The sequence below is a fragment of the Triturus cristatus genome, chromosome 5_1 (assembly GCF_964204655.1).
Source record: "Triturus cristatus chromosome 5_1, aTriCri1.1, whole genome shotgun sequence".
Lineage (NCBI taxonomy): Eukaryota > Metazoa > Chordata > Amphibia > Caudata > Salamandridae > Triturus > Triturus cristatus.
Window position 1 is genome coordinate 484,826,659 of NC_140587.1, and position 12,390 is coordinate 484,839,048.

General features: G+C 45.3%; 1 protein-coding gene across 9 annotated transcripts in view; it reads right to left on the bottom strand.

Moving 5' to 3' along the window:
• CPNE3 (copine 3) overlaps window positions 1-12,390 on the bottom strand; it is a 434,216-nt gene that overhangs the window by 128,592 nt on the left and 293,234 nt on the right. The gene's annotated exons all lie outside the window — the stretch shown is intronic.

A 12,390-nucleotide genomic window follows, 5' to 3' on the forward strand; every position in this document is an offset into this window, starting at 1 on the left:
GGACAACTCTTCCCCCAACAGAAGTATTGTTGTGAAGTCTGTCTCCTGGCTATGCAAGTAGATCAACTACCCTGCTGGATCTTCCGAATAAGTCTCAAACTTCATTAGTAGGATAAATGTAGGATAATCAAGAGTTGGACTCATCCAATTTATAAATCAGCTAAATCCGTCCTTTGGTTTACCAGTAACTAATTAGGTCATTACCACATCGTCCATCTTCCACGCCATATGGCTTACATCAGTAAGGATACACCAAAGCAACTAGCTTGAACAGTCAGCCAAGTTTAAACACATCAGAGCCTTCTCCTCCTTTCTTGAATTCCGCAAGAAGCAAAAAACTGGCTCTTTGAGTAAGTCTACACACTGCTCCTAGGGCTAACCTCACACACCTGCACAGCGCCAAGATGCTTTCATGGATAAAAGTGCGCTATACAAATACACATAACACAACATTAAAGTACACCATACCTCACAAAAATGATCCAAACAGGAGCCTTTCTGAGTGAAACCATAAAGATGCAATTGTCAAATTTAGTTCAATAGACAAGAAATAACCTTTCCACCACAACTTTCATTTGCTTCACCCCTACTAAAATTATAGTGTCATCCAAATGTGTGAGGAGCCACATTGTTGCATTTCATATTCCTTTAATGAAGACCAATGATAAGCAAGGATGTGACAACTCATGTAGATCAGACCTAAACTCCCTCAGGGACAATCATACTAGCCATCACACACGCCATGATCATCACAGGACTACCTCTCCTGAGTGGGAACTGCAGGTTTCATCCCTGTACATGACTTAACGAAATGTAGAAGAACTTCTACCCTAAAACACACCACTCTCACCATGTAAATAAACACATCTCTGCAGACATTCAATGGGTATATAACATGGCTTGGACGATTATGTGAGAGCAGTTGCTCACAAACATTAGTAAAGTCTACGGGCTCTGCATTCAAAATATCTTGCCATACCCCTCTGAATGCTGAATAGTAGCCCACTGACTGTGCACGGTTGACGGATCCAAATCCATAAAATCTCTATTCCAGAACTCATTTGGGGGCCATAGTGCAAGCAGGGGTTATGGGCTTCAGCAGTGGTGGTTGAAGCAGTTTATCACTAGAGTTCTGGGGCCTACCCTATTATGGTGCTGCAAGCTTGGCAAACTACACCCCTACTACTGGACTCTCAGGGAAGTGAAGGCGAGCAGTTCCTGGCATCTCTGAGAGGTAGTATGGAGGTAAGGACTTGGAGCTCAAGGATTCAAGCAAAAGGTGCATTAAGAAAATGTTGAGCCCAGTGCTCATCTTTCAAGAAAAGAGAAGCACTGTAGTCAGACCAAAACATAACATGGAAGTGACTAGGCAGTACTTGTATGCAGGTTGCAATCATCCTCGAAAGTCAAGTCTTTTTAGCCAATTCAAAGTCAATGTCTCTCACACTTAACTTCCAAGTGCAGGTGCACTGATGTAGTTTGCACAAGGAGAACAATCATGCTTGCGGTCACCTGAGCTGGTTTCAGCAGCCCGGTCTCCTTTCCGCATCAGCTAGTTAAGAATGCAGCAGCTGCTTGAAGACAAATAAGAAATCGGTTCGAGACCATGTGGTAGGAAACAATTTCCCTCCAGTCCATGGTATGGAAGGGAAGTCCTCGGGCTCGGCAACAGTAGTGTCAGCACAAATGCTCATTCTTCCACTTGGTGGCCTCTGTGGCAGGCTCGCTGGTACATGGTTTCTTATTCAGGCTGGGACGTTCGGGGACCCTCAGCTCCAAACACTCACTTGGCAGTCTGCTTCTTCTGGGCCATCCCTCTCACTGGACTTGACAGCTGGGCTTCTCCTCAGACAGACAGCTCCTGTAGGACACTGTGCTCCCTTCTTCCTGCTCAGCAGAATGGCAGGTTCCAAAGTCTCAGACACACCCATATCTTCTCCAGCGAGACGTGCAGATTTCATGTGATGTCTCCATGCATATGAGAGATTGGCTATTAGTATTAACAGTTCCAGGTCACAGCTGCTGTTCCAGTACTCTGTGGCATACCCATATCCTTGGTCAGTGAAACAGGTTGATACTAGAACAAATTTGGACGGTTTGGTTCCCACTTTTAAACAGCACTGTCAGATAGAAGATGTGGATCCAGCTGAGGAACCAGCATGGGGTTGTTCCTTTTCATAATGTCATCTCATTCTGCAGTGCAAACAATTCTTGTGTAAGGTGATGGCTTCCACAGCCGGTAGTGATGATGCTGGCTCAGAGGAAGAGTACCAATAACAAGCACAGTAAGCGTGAAGCTCTGCACCTGGCGGTCATCAACCTTTCTGGATGGACCACTAAGGGTAAGGCAAATGTTTCATGCCCTGCCTAGAAACTTCCCTCCTTCTAAAACCTCTCTTCTGTCTACTCACGCCATTCCACTAACATCACACAAATGGCAATGCTCAGGGAGAACTAATCAACAATACCCTCTTAAATAGGCCACATGGAGTTTCTAAAGGCAGCCTAGTCTCCTTCCCTTCCACACTTCAAGTGTCTGGAGCAATATCCTCTAGCTCAGGAATGTAGAAACTACACTTCAATTGTCTGGGGAGACTGTATCAGCATCTCAATCTTCTACCATTTCAAAAACAGGGGCAATCCAAAATGGATCCCACTGGCTGCAGCATACACACACTCACCAATAATATGGAGTCCTACAAGCAGGTACTGTAGACACAACACACACTCAACATACACATAGGGATGCCTTTGCAACATCTGGGCATGGCACCCAATCAGAACTGTACATGAGCAGGCAGGTAGGCATGGTGCTATTTTTTGGAAGAGGGTAAGATGTGTGCCCAACTACGGTGCATTCAAAATCAGTTGGCAGCCACTACTGCACATGCCCCAGGAACACAAATGGCACGCTTGTGTCAGATAAGGATTAACCTCTGGTATTCCCCACTTACATTCAGAGGCAAGCTCTGTTTCATGGACAATTTTGTGCCTATGCCTCTGCACACACTACCAGGTCATTGAGTTAGGGGCAAGTCTTTTTAGTACAATATATGAACCCTTACCAGTAGCAGAGCCAGCACTTGTGCGTAGACTCTTGAGGTGTATCTCAGTCAAAATATGAGCACCTGAAACTAATAATTTAGATCAACTACTTAGTGGATTAGGAACAAGGAAGGGATGTCCTAGCAAAGATTGCCCTGTGTCATCAAAGTTTAACACTGCCACCCTTCACCATATTATGGATCCTCATTTGTCAAACAACTGGCCATGATGCACTCTTATTTTTATCTGTCAGGACTGATCACCTGTTCTGGCATGTTCGGGACTGTGGAACGCTATAGGTGCTAGACACTTGTAGATTGTGCAGTGGAAGCTACTCATGGTGTGAGAACTGAACTGATCGAATACTTAACATGGATTTATGGCAGTACTCCTGAATTTATTAGTACAACTGTCAAAATTCAACAATTGGAAACAATTTATGCTCTTGGATATGTGTTTGTTTTTATACAAAAGTCCTGAGTTTTTCATGCAACGAAGTGTTACAGTTCATAGAATAGACTTATATATGACAGTTCTTGATATATCTAAGAATATATACCTTAGGAAACAACTGACAGGTGTTTCGTCAATAAATGGTATCCTAAGGACCAAACTAAAATTGTGACATACAATAAAATATAAAGTGAGGCCGTTCGCGGGATAGCCAATTTCAGGTATGGTGCGTATTATTTGCAGCAGGCCACCGTAAGATCTTAGTAAGTTATTGTGACACAGGTTAGTAGTGTGCTTGATAGGAGGTGTTTGGCAGCACTGGTATCCAATGTGGGATAACAATCTTGCATGTAGTCGCACATAGCACAGAAACAAAGGGTCACAGTTGTCAGTGATATGCGATGTATGGTAGCACCACGTGTCAAGTGTGGCACCCAGGATCTATCGAGAGAAGAATTTTAGCTGCTTGGGACTGGAGAAAAGTCATGTATTGACGAAATCCATGTTGGCTGTTTCGATGTATCAAAAACCTAACATTGTCAAATATAAAGGATTTTTCAAGCAATACTTCGTTGTATTAAAAATTCAGGACTGTTGCACATAAAAACATAAAATATCCATGGTGCATACATTTTCAGTTGTTGAATTTCGACACTTAGACCAACAAACCAAGGAGTGCTGAAAGCCTTCTTCCTCTGTAAAGGGAAAAGGTCTTTATGGTGTAGATAAAACAAAAAGAGCTACCCACTCGTTCTATTTCCACTAGTACATATAGCCCCACCAGGTCTTCCACATTTTTTAGTATGTTGTGTAATACTCTGCAATAACGCTACTGATCTCCTACGGTTTGTTTTTTATACGTGATTTTACCACAATATGTGGTGTATTTCCTTTTAAGAGCCTACATTTGATGGTTTGCTTCGAGACCATGATAGGATCCATCATATTGATCAGGATTACATCATCATCATCATAGTAGTCTTTATTCGAATTAGAATAATTCATACAAGACACAAACACAAAAAACGAATACAAGTAAAACAAGTCAGTTAATGATTAAAAATGTAAAAACTTTACAATAAATAGATAAAAGTTTTATGTAAAAGGGATATTAAACATAGAAATAGACGCGATGATATAGATTAAACATTGATGATCAAGTAGTGCTAAAAAAGTTAATACACGAGTAATAATCATATTTGAGGGCCTGCCTATGCACCTTTTCACTAGACCGGAGGGTTTTTAATCTAAGGGACCATGCCCACCCCATGTATTTGGCTAAAACTACTGAGTGGAATGGTAAAGTGCTTGTGAGTAGAATTCTAATGGCAACGGCAGATCTCCTTGTGCCCAAAAGTTTACATAAAGGAGAGAGCCAATGACGTCTGGGGGTAACATATACCGGGCAGACAAACAAGAAGTGAGCAATTGTTTCTTCTTTCGCACCACAAGCAGGACAAGTGCATATAGTTGTACCAAACCACCCACAAGTTAGAGCCCTTAGTGGAAGGGAACCTGCTCTGAGTTGGAAGTAAAGTTTCCTGTCAGTCGGTGAAGTAATCAGATCCCAGTAAGGTTCCAGGGTAGGTGAGGCCTTTGCCTCTAGAAAGCGGCTGGTCATTGTGGGGGCAGAAAAAGAACCCCATACCCTGCGATTTACCTGTTCCCAATATAATGTTTTCAATAGCTTTTTGGCTGGGAACAGGGCACCAACTGGATCATTCCATAGATCTTCCAACCCCAGGGCTTTTAAGGATTCACGAAGGTTCCTTAACCATCCAATCTTGTGAAACTTGTCAACCCGGATTATATCCAAGATACCCCTTGCGTAGGGTTGTAGCTCCGGAGTGGTCCATAGTCTCCTCCAGTATAAAACCGGACGGAGACTGGCCAGATCATTAATACCCTTTCTACCCAGGTCATAGCGCAATGGGACCATTGGCGTACTTTGTGGCAGGCCGACGATGTAACGGAGAAATTTATTTTCTGCGGCTATTAGGGGTGTTAATGGGTCAAAACCCCAGAGCTCTGCCCCATACAGGACAGAGTTTAGGGCCTTTGCCTCATATACTTCTAGCACTGGTTTGATAGGTTTTATGAGCGATTTTTTATGCTCTTTGACCAGCGCCCCCGTAATCTGGGTAAATTTCAACGTGGACAATTCCAAATGTCTATTCCACCGATTATTATTGGAGACATGGATACCCAGGTAAGGAAAATTTGTTACCTCCTCCAGGATTTGGCCGTTCATTAGAAGCTTGCCAACTCTGTAGCTTGGGTGTGGATTGAAGGTCATAAGCTTGGTCTTTGCCACATTGACCTCCAATCCATGATCTTCGCAGAAATTTTCGAAGATTGACAGAGCCCTTTGCATGCCGCACGGTGTTTTGGACACTATAAGGGTGTCGTCGGCAAACATTAATATTGGTATAGGGACTCCTGCCAATTTAGGGGCGTCAGTGTTTGCTTTGAGCATGTAATCAACTACTCCGTTGATATACAAGGAGAAAAGTGTAGGAGCCATGGCGCATCCCTGGCGCACACCACTCTCCACAGGAAACTCTTGAGTTGTTTCCTCCCGACCACCCCATTGTATTTTCGCAAAGTTAGGCTCATGGAGTCTCCTGATTAGAGTCAAGAGCTCCAGAGGTAGACCAAGCTTTTCTAGAACCCTCCAGAGATGCTCTCGAGGGACAAGGTCGAAGGCTGCTCTTAAATCCACAAAGGTGACATAAAGACTGCCTTTGCCTAGTTCAACTACCTTCCAAAGTAATTGTTTAAAGCGAAACACCTGGTCCACAGTGCTGGTAAATTTGCGGAAGCCCGCTTGGAGATTGGAAAGGATCTTATTAGCTTCTATCCAACTGAGCACCTCATTCAGTACCATCCTCCCAATGACTTTTTGAATAGTGTCAATTAGGCTGATGGGCCTGTAGTTCCCTGGGAGGGTTTTGTCGCCCTTTTTATATATTGGGATTATAATAGCGCCCCCCCAGGATTTGGGTACTGGGGCACCTACAGCCACGGCGTTCGCGATTAGGGCAATATACTTGCTCCAAGAAGCTTTATTACTAAGGAAGAGGTCGGATGGGACACCATCCAAACCGGGGGCCCGCCCTGTAGCTACACAAGACAAGGCAACTAATACGTCGTTAGCGCCAAAAGGGCCCGACGAATAGAAAACATATGGAGTAGAGCCCAAATTACTACAGTGGGGTACTCGTGCATATTGGGGTTTAAAATACCTCAACCAGTCGTCTTGGGTGACATGATTCGCGGGGTTGTCAGGGGAACCCCCTCTGCCCCACTTTAGCACGTTCCAGAATAATCTCGTGTCACGGGCATAGCAAGCATCCTTCAATTCAAGCCAAAATGAAGCATCCCATTTTCGTTTAGCTTGAGTAATGCTTTTCCTATAAGAATGTCTAGCAGATTGGATGAGAGGTAGACTCCCCGTGGAAAGGGCATTGGCCAGAGTAACTCTTGCTCTTTTACATTGCTTATCATACCACCTAGGTCGCTTGGACGGTGGTATAGTGACCTTTCTTGATTTTTTAAAAAAGAAAGCACGTAAATCCTCAAAAAATGACTCGTGTATTCTAGTTGCTTGTACATTTTGGTCCTGAGATTTCAGAGTTGCTTCGAGGTTCGCATTGATTGCAGAAAGAGTGGCATCAATGTGAGCCATTACTGAGGTGTTGGTCTTGACCATAGACCATTTTAGCCTCCGCATATCGTTTGATGGGACGCACGCCAAGGGATCCACAGTTGTTTCCTTGGTCAATGGGCAGGGTGAACCCCACCAACAATGGGAGACGCTGATAGGGTTGTGGTCGCTCTCTAGTCTTTTCTCCACCACCATGTCTATGGGGTGACGCCACAGCCTCAAACAACAAAGGACGTAGTCAATCCTACTGGCCGAACGGCCATTATCAAAGGTATATGCTCCCATCAAGTCACCCTTTGTTCTGCCGTTCAATGCCCGTAAGCCTTTTCCAAGGCAAAATGCATTTATCTGGACTGCTGCCGTAGACCACCTTTTGATGGGGGGTAACGAAAGACCTGGAATTCCCCATTGACCGTCCTCGTCGGGGTCAGTGCCCCCTTCCAGATCGGAATCTAAAAGGGGCTCAAAGGTGACATTAAAATCCCCAGCTACGATCAGATCCCTCTGGCACGAGTTGGATTCAATAAGTGAGGTTAAAATATCCAGCTCCCTTGACTTTTTCCCTTTGGTACCCCGAAGGTAGATGTTATAAATATCAAGGGAGCACTTGTGATTAAAAGTTAATCTCACTAATTGGATGTCTGGGGACCCGGTGTCAATTGCCACAGCATGTGGAAATAGATCCTGGCGAGCCCAAATAATAAGGCCGCCAGAAGGACGGCCTTTCGGGCCTTTCGTCGCTGGGACATGAAAGCTCAGGTAACCCGGCAAAAACCGAGCCTCGAGGGACCATGTTTCCTGCAATAAGCAGAGATCGTAATTATTTACAAAGCTAACCCATTCGGGGGAGTCAAGTTTAGTGTTAATGCCAGCCAGGTTCCATGACAAAAGGGTGCCAGTATAGTTACCGGGCCGTATAGTGTGGCGCACAGTAGATTGACTATATGAGCTTTCCCTCTCACACGAGCCGGCTGGAGGTGGTGTTGGGGCTCTAGGTGTTGTTTGGGATCCGGTCCGAACCAAAGTGATGGCCACCGGGTCTATTGGTGTAGTAACAGTTGCCCTCCATGTCACGGGATGAAAAGGTGGTGTCAAGCTATAGGATTGTCACTGGCAAAAGCCTCCAGTGTAGAAGTAGGCTAAATTGTGGGCCTCTATGCTGGATCTAGACTCAAAAGATGTATGCTCAGTAATGAACCTAGGGAGGCGTGGGTCTTTAAAATTGACAATGATGCAATCACCCTGCGTGTTTTTTGGTTGGGGGCCTATCCAATGGACCCTTCTAACAAAAAGAATCCGACCATTCAAGTCATTCGGTATTGGCCTGTGGATGTTAAGCCAATGACTTACTTTATTTTTTAGTTGTTCAAAGGATTCCATTTTGTTAATAGGAAGTTCAGGAACACCCGTTAATACCACGACATATGGGAAAGATTCTTGAGGTAGATGTATTTGGGTCGGAGATGGCCTAGTTACATTACATGGGGGAGGGGTATTAACAATCGCGTTAGATCTTTCTAGGTTCGCAATAATAGGGCCTGAGGGTGCCTTGCGTAGCCCACCCGATTGCCTCGGGGACTGTCTATTTTGTTGCACTCCCTCCCTCCGAGATGGTTGTTGGGTATTTAAGGATGGCATGGAAGTATTCATCGATAGACCAGTGCCTAAGGTAGAGGGGGCAGAATCAGAGGGTTGGCCACATAAAGGTGGGATGGCAAGGGTTGGGCTTGCTCCATAGGTGCAGTTAGTTTTCGATATATCCCTAGTACACAGCTTAACAACATTCTTCAGTGAACAGAAGTTGTCCAAAATGCATTGCTCTAGTTTATCAACTTTAGTTACAACCTTTTCAATCCTTTCCACTAATGGAGAAATAAGAGATCGTACTATGCGTTCTAGCTGTGAGGTTATATTAGTAGATTCGAGTGAGGGGGGAGCGAGTGAGCTAGTTTCAACCATGGGGTGGTGTGCGCTAGTACTTGCGGTGACAGGGGGTACCAAGTTTTTTGTTGCCTTGGTTATTTTCGCCTGCCTACCACCATCCTTACCCCCTCCCCTTTTCCTTTTCTGAGTAACTGCACCAGTGGATGTATTAGATCTAGCCCCTGCTCTAGTCTGGGGGCGGGGGGCACTAGGGGAGATTCGAGATGCAACTTCCTCCTCTGGCACTATATCCATATTTATTGGGGGATTTATCAACATCCCGGTTGGGGATGACATCTGCTGGGATGAGTCAGACGTAGATAGTAGTGATACCTCCTCCCTCTGGCTCTGGCGCTCTCTGGAAATGATTGGTGATTTAACAAGAGCAAGCGGGCCCAATGATGAGCGCCGGCCCGACACAGAATCTAACGAGAGGCGTTTTTCAGTCATGGCTATCTCATGTTCCAGTACCGAGACGGCACGTGTAATGAATTGGTCCATAGTCCCGGCTACTGTGGAGGGGGCTGTGAAACGCTTGCCCTTTCCAGCCATGTCTCACAGGGCAACACAAATCAGTGGACTACAACAATCACAGGTTAATCAAAATGTCAGTGATCAGCAAGTCGAACACGGCTGCAACCTACTTCCAGCGTTGTCAAGGGGGAGGCCCAGCCCGGCCTCTTCCGGCCCCGGACGGCCACAGACGGCCCCGCCCTCTGCCCGGGCTCAGCCCGGCGACGCCCGCGCGCGTCCCGCGACGCGAAGGAAGCGCCGGTTTTTGAAGCGCCTCCTGGCGCGGGAAAGGTTGTGGGCGGGTCTCTGGCTGCACAGGCTGCTGGACAACGTAGTTTGACCCCACTCGGCGACCGCTGTTGGTGCTTGCGGCGGCGGGGGACTAAGGGTTCAGCAGGACAGGGCGCGCAAGGCACAGGGCACACAATGCGGCAGAAGTCAGTGATACGCCCACAGGTCAACGAACAAGCAACCCCCTTGCCTTTTGGAATAAACAAGAAGAGGGAGGTATCCCTGGGGAGAGAAGAGACCGGAATGAGCCACCAGGAGGTTTGCTAGAATGATCTGGGGGGCAACAAGCGGATTCGAAAACAGGTGCTTGCCCACAGATAAGAATCTCGGATCATGTTTTAAAGCGTCTCTTTTTCTCAACGCCAAATAAATGAAAGGAGCTGAGTTTAAAAAACACCACAGTTCGTTTTCTCCATGGTGAATCCCAGCAACTAAATAAAGGGTGTAGCACTTCCTAGTGCTCTTCGTAATTAGAGACTCATATTTACATAGCTTGTCCAATAAGGCGAAGAACGTTTCTGTCCCATGAAAGCCCTGCATATATCACCATGCATGCAGATTCCAAAGATAGCAATGACCTCCTCCTAGCGTTCGTGAAAGAACAGCAAAAAAAATAAAAAAATCAATAGCACCGCGTTCGTTTTGAAACGCGTACGTGCGTATTGCTGGAACTTGTTAAGAGTGTTTCCGAGGAGCGCTACCTCGCGCAACAGCGTTCAAAGGAAAGAAATAGCCAGCGGGTTGATAAGTTTCAACACGTAATTGTCCGTAGCGCTTCCCTCGCGCTACGGCGTTGCACAGGGAGGAATGATTAGGAGCAATCAGCGCGACCTCGCGCTTACCACGAAGAATGTCCCAATAGAAGAAACACCTCACAGCGTCAGCTCACCACAACAAACGTTCCACGAAGAAGGAAGACCTCCCAGCGTCTTCGAGTTCACAAAGGCAATCCAAAAGTCCAAACGAAGAGGGAATCCCTCGCAGCGTCCTCGCACCGTGAAACTGACAGGAAGCGTTCTCGAGAGTAGGCGGGATCAGGATTACAAAAGCGGAGGTAGTGTGACTGTCATTTTTAAAGATTTATTTAATTGCATTCTCATATCTCCTTTTACAGAAACCTTTTTGAGTCTCCATTTCATTTTCTTCTACCAGTTCTCATAGTATTTTACAAGTGACTTTCAATCTCGATTAGGCAGAAACAGCTGGTGCTTCAATTTTATTACATATTCTTAACCCTTCACAATTGGTCCCAGTTGATCACTACTCTATCACATTCCAAGTGCAATGTTTTGAGTTGAATCATGCCCTCTGATCCACTGCCTGCCCTTCAACCTTCTATTGTTGTTTCCTTACCTGATCATGTTGAGCCATATTTTTCTATTGTTCGCTATGTAATTCGATTGCATGCGTAAATGTCTTTCCCTCATAACTTTTCCCCAATCTTAATAATTTCCCACCTTTTTCTTTGCAAGTGAGGTTTTCCAGCTCCCTTTCTGTAGATTATTTTACTATGACTAGGGACTGCTTTGGTCTAACGAAGCATCTGGTGGTAAAATAAAATCATCCTCTCTGTGCATCTATGAACCCTCTTACGGCATGAAGAAGTACCTCTGCCGTACGGTTAGTAGGTCAGAAGAATTTCCACAGGTAGATTCTCCTCCAGATGACAAACTTCCAGCAGAGGATTTAACATTTAATCTACCAAAAGGCATGTTATGTACAGGGAAAGAGGTGACAAAAACAGAGGGACACAGCCGAGGCGGACAGAGCTGCAGAGGATAGATGTGAGATAATCTCAGAACGAGGATTCCTGTGAAATATGTCAACTCCATCCCCAACACATTTCACAGGCTACTGTGTGGGATTAAACCGCTGAACGTAACCTTTGTAAAATGCATTCAAAGAGCCTACAGTGGTGGACTGGCATGGCAGGAATGCACTTCTGCTACTTGGTGGCTGTAGTAAAATATTATTTATTTGGGTGCAGAGGACCCCACTATTCAGTTAGAGCTCAACTTACATAATAATGACAACCTGCATGAACTTATTTATACCTCCACTGTTCCCGACTGACTTTACCAAAGTTGTAACAGAATGTTAGCACAATGCTTTACCCTGGATAAGGTGGAAAGGTAGACTGATTCTTGAATCACTATTATGGTTAAAACCAACCACAGCACAAGCTCCCATAGAGAAATGGGAGTTTTTGTTAATCCTTGCATCGCGTGTCAGGCACCACACGGTGCCTGCCACTCAGTGCAGGTATTGACAGGGGGCCTTAGTGTCTGAACGGTCTATTAATTTGTGGTTGCTGACTACAATACAATTTATGAAACCGACAAAGTGTATCTTATTGTCCGTTACCAGAGATTATGTCTTGCACTCTTTTAGGCTCCCTAAAGATGTGAAAGATTTTGAATGCATCCGAATGGAACACTGCATTTTTCTATGTAAATTGGGAACCTGACACGTTAGTCAGTCTTGACATTTCCTCTCTA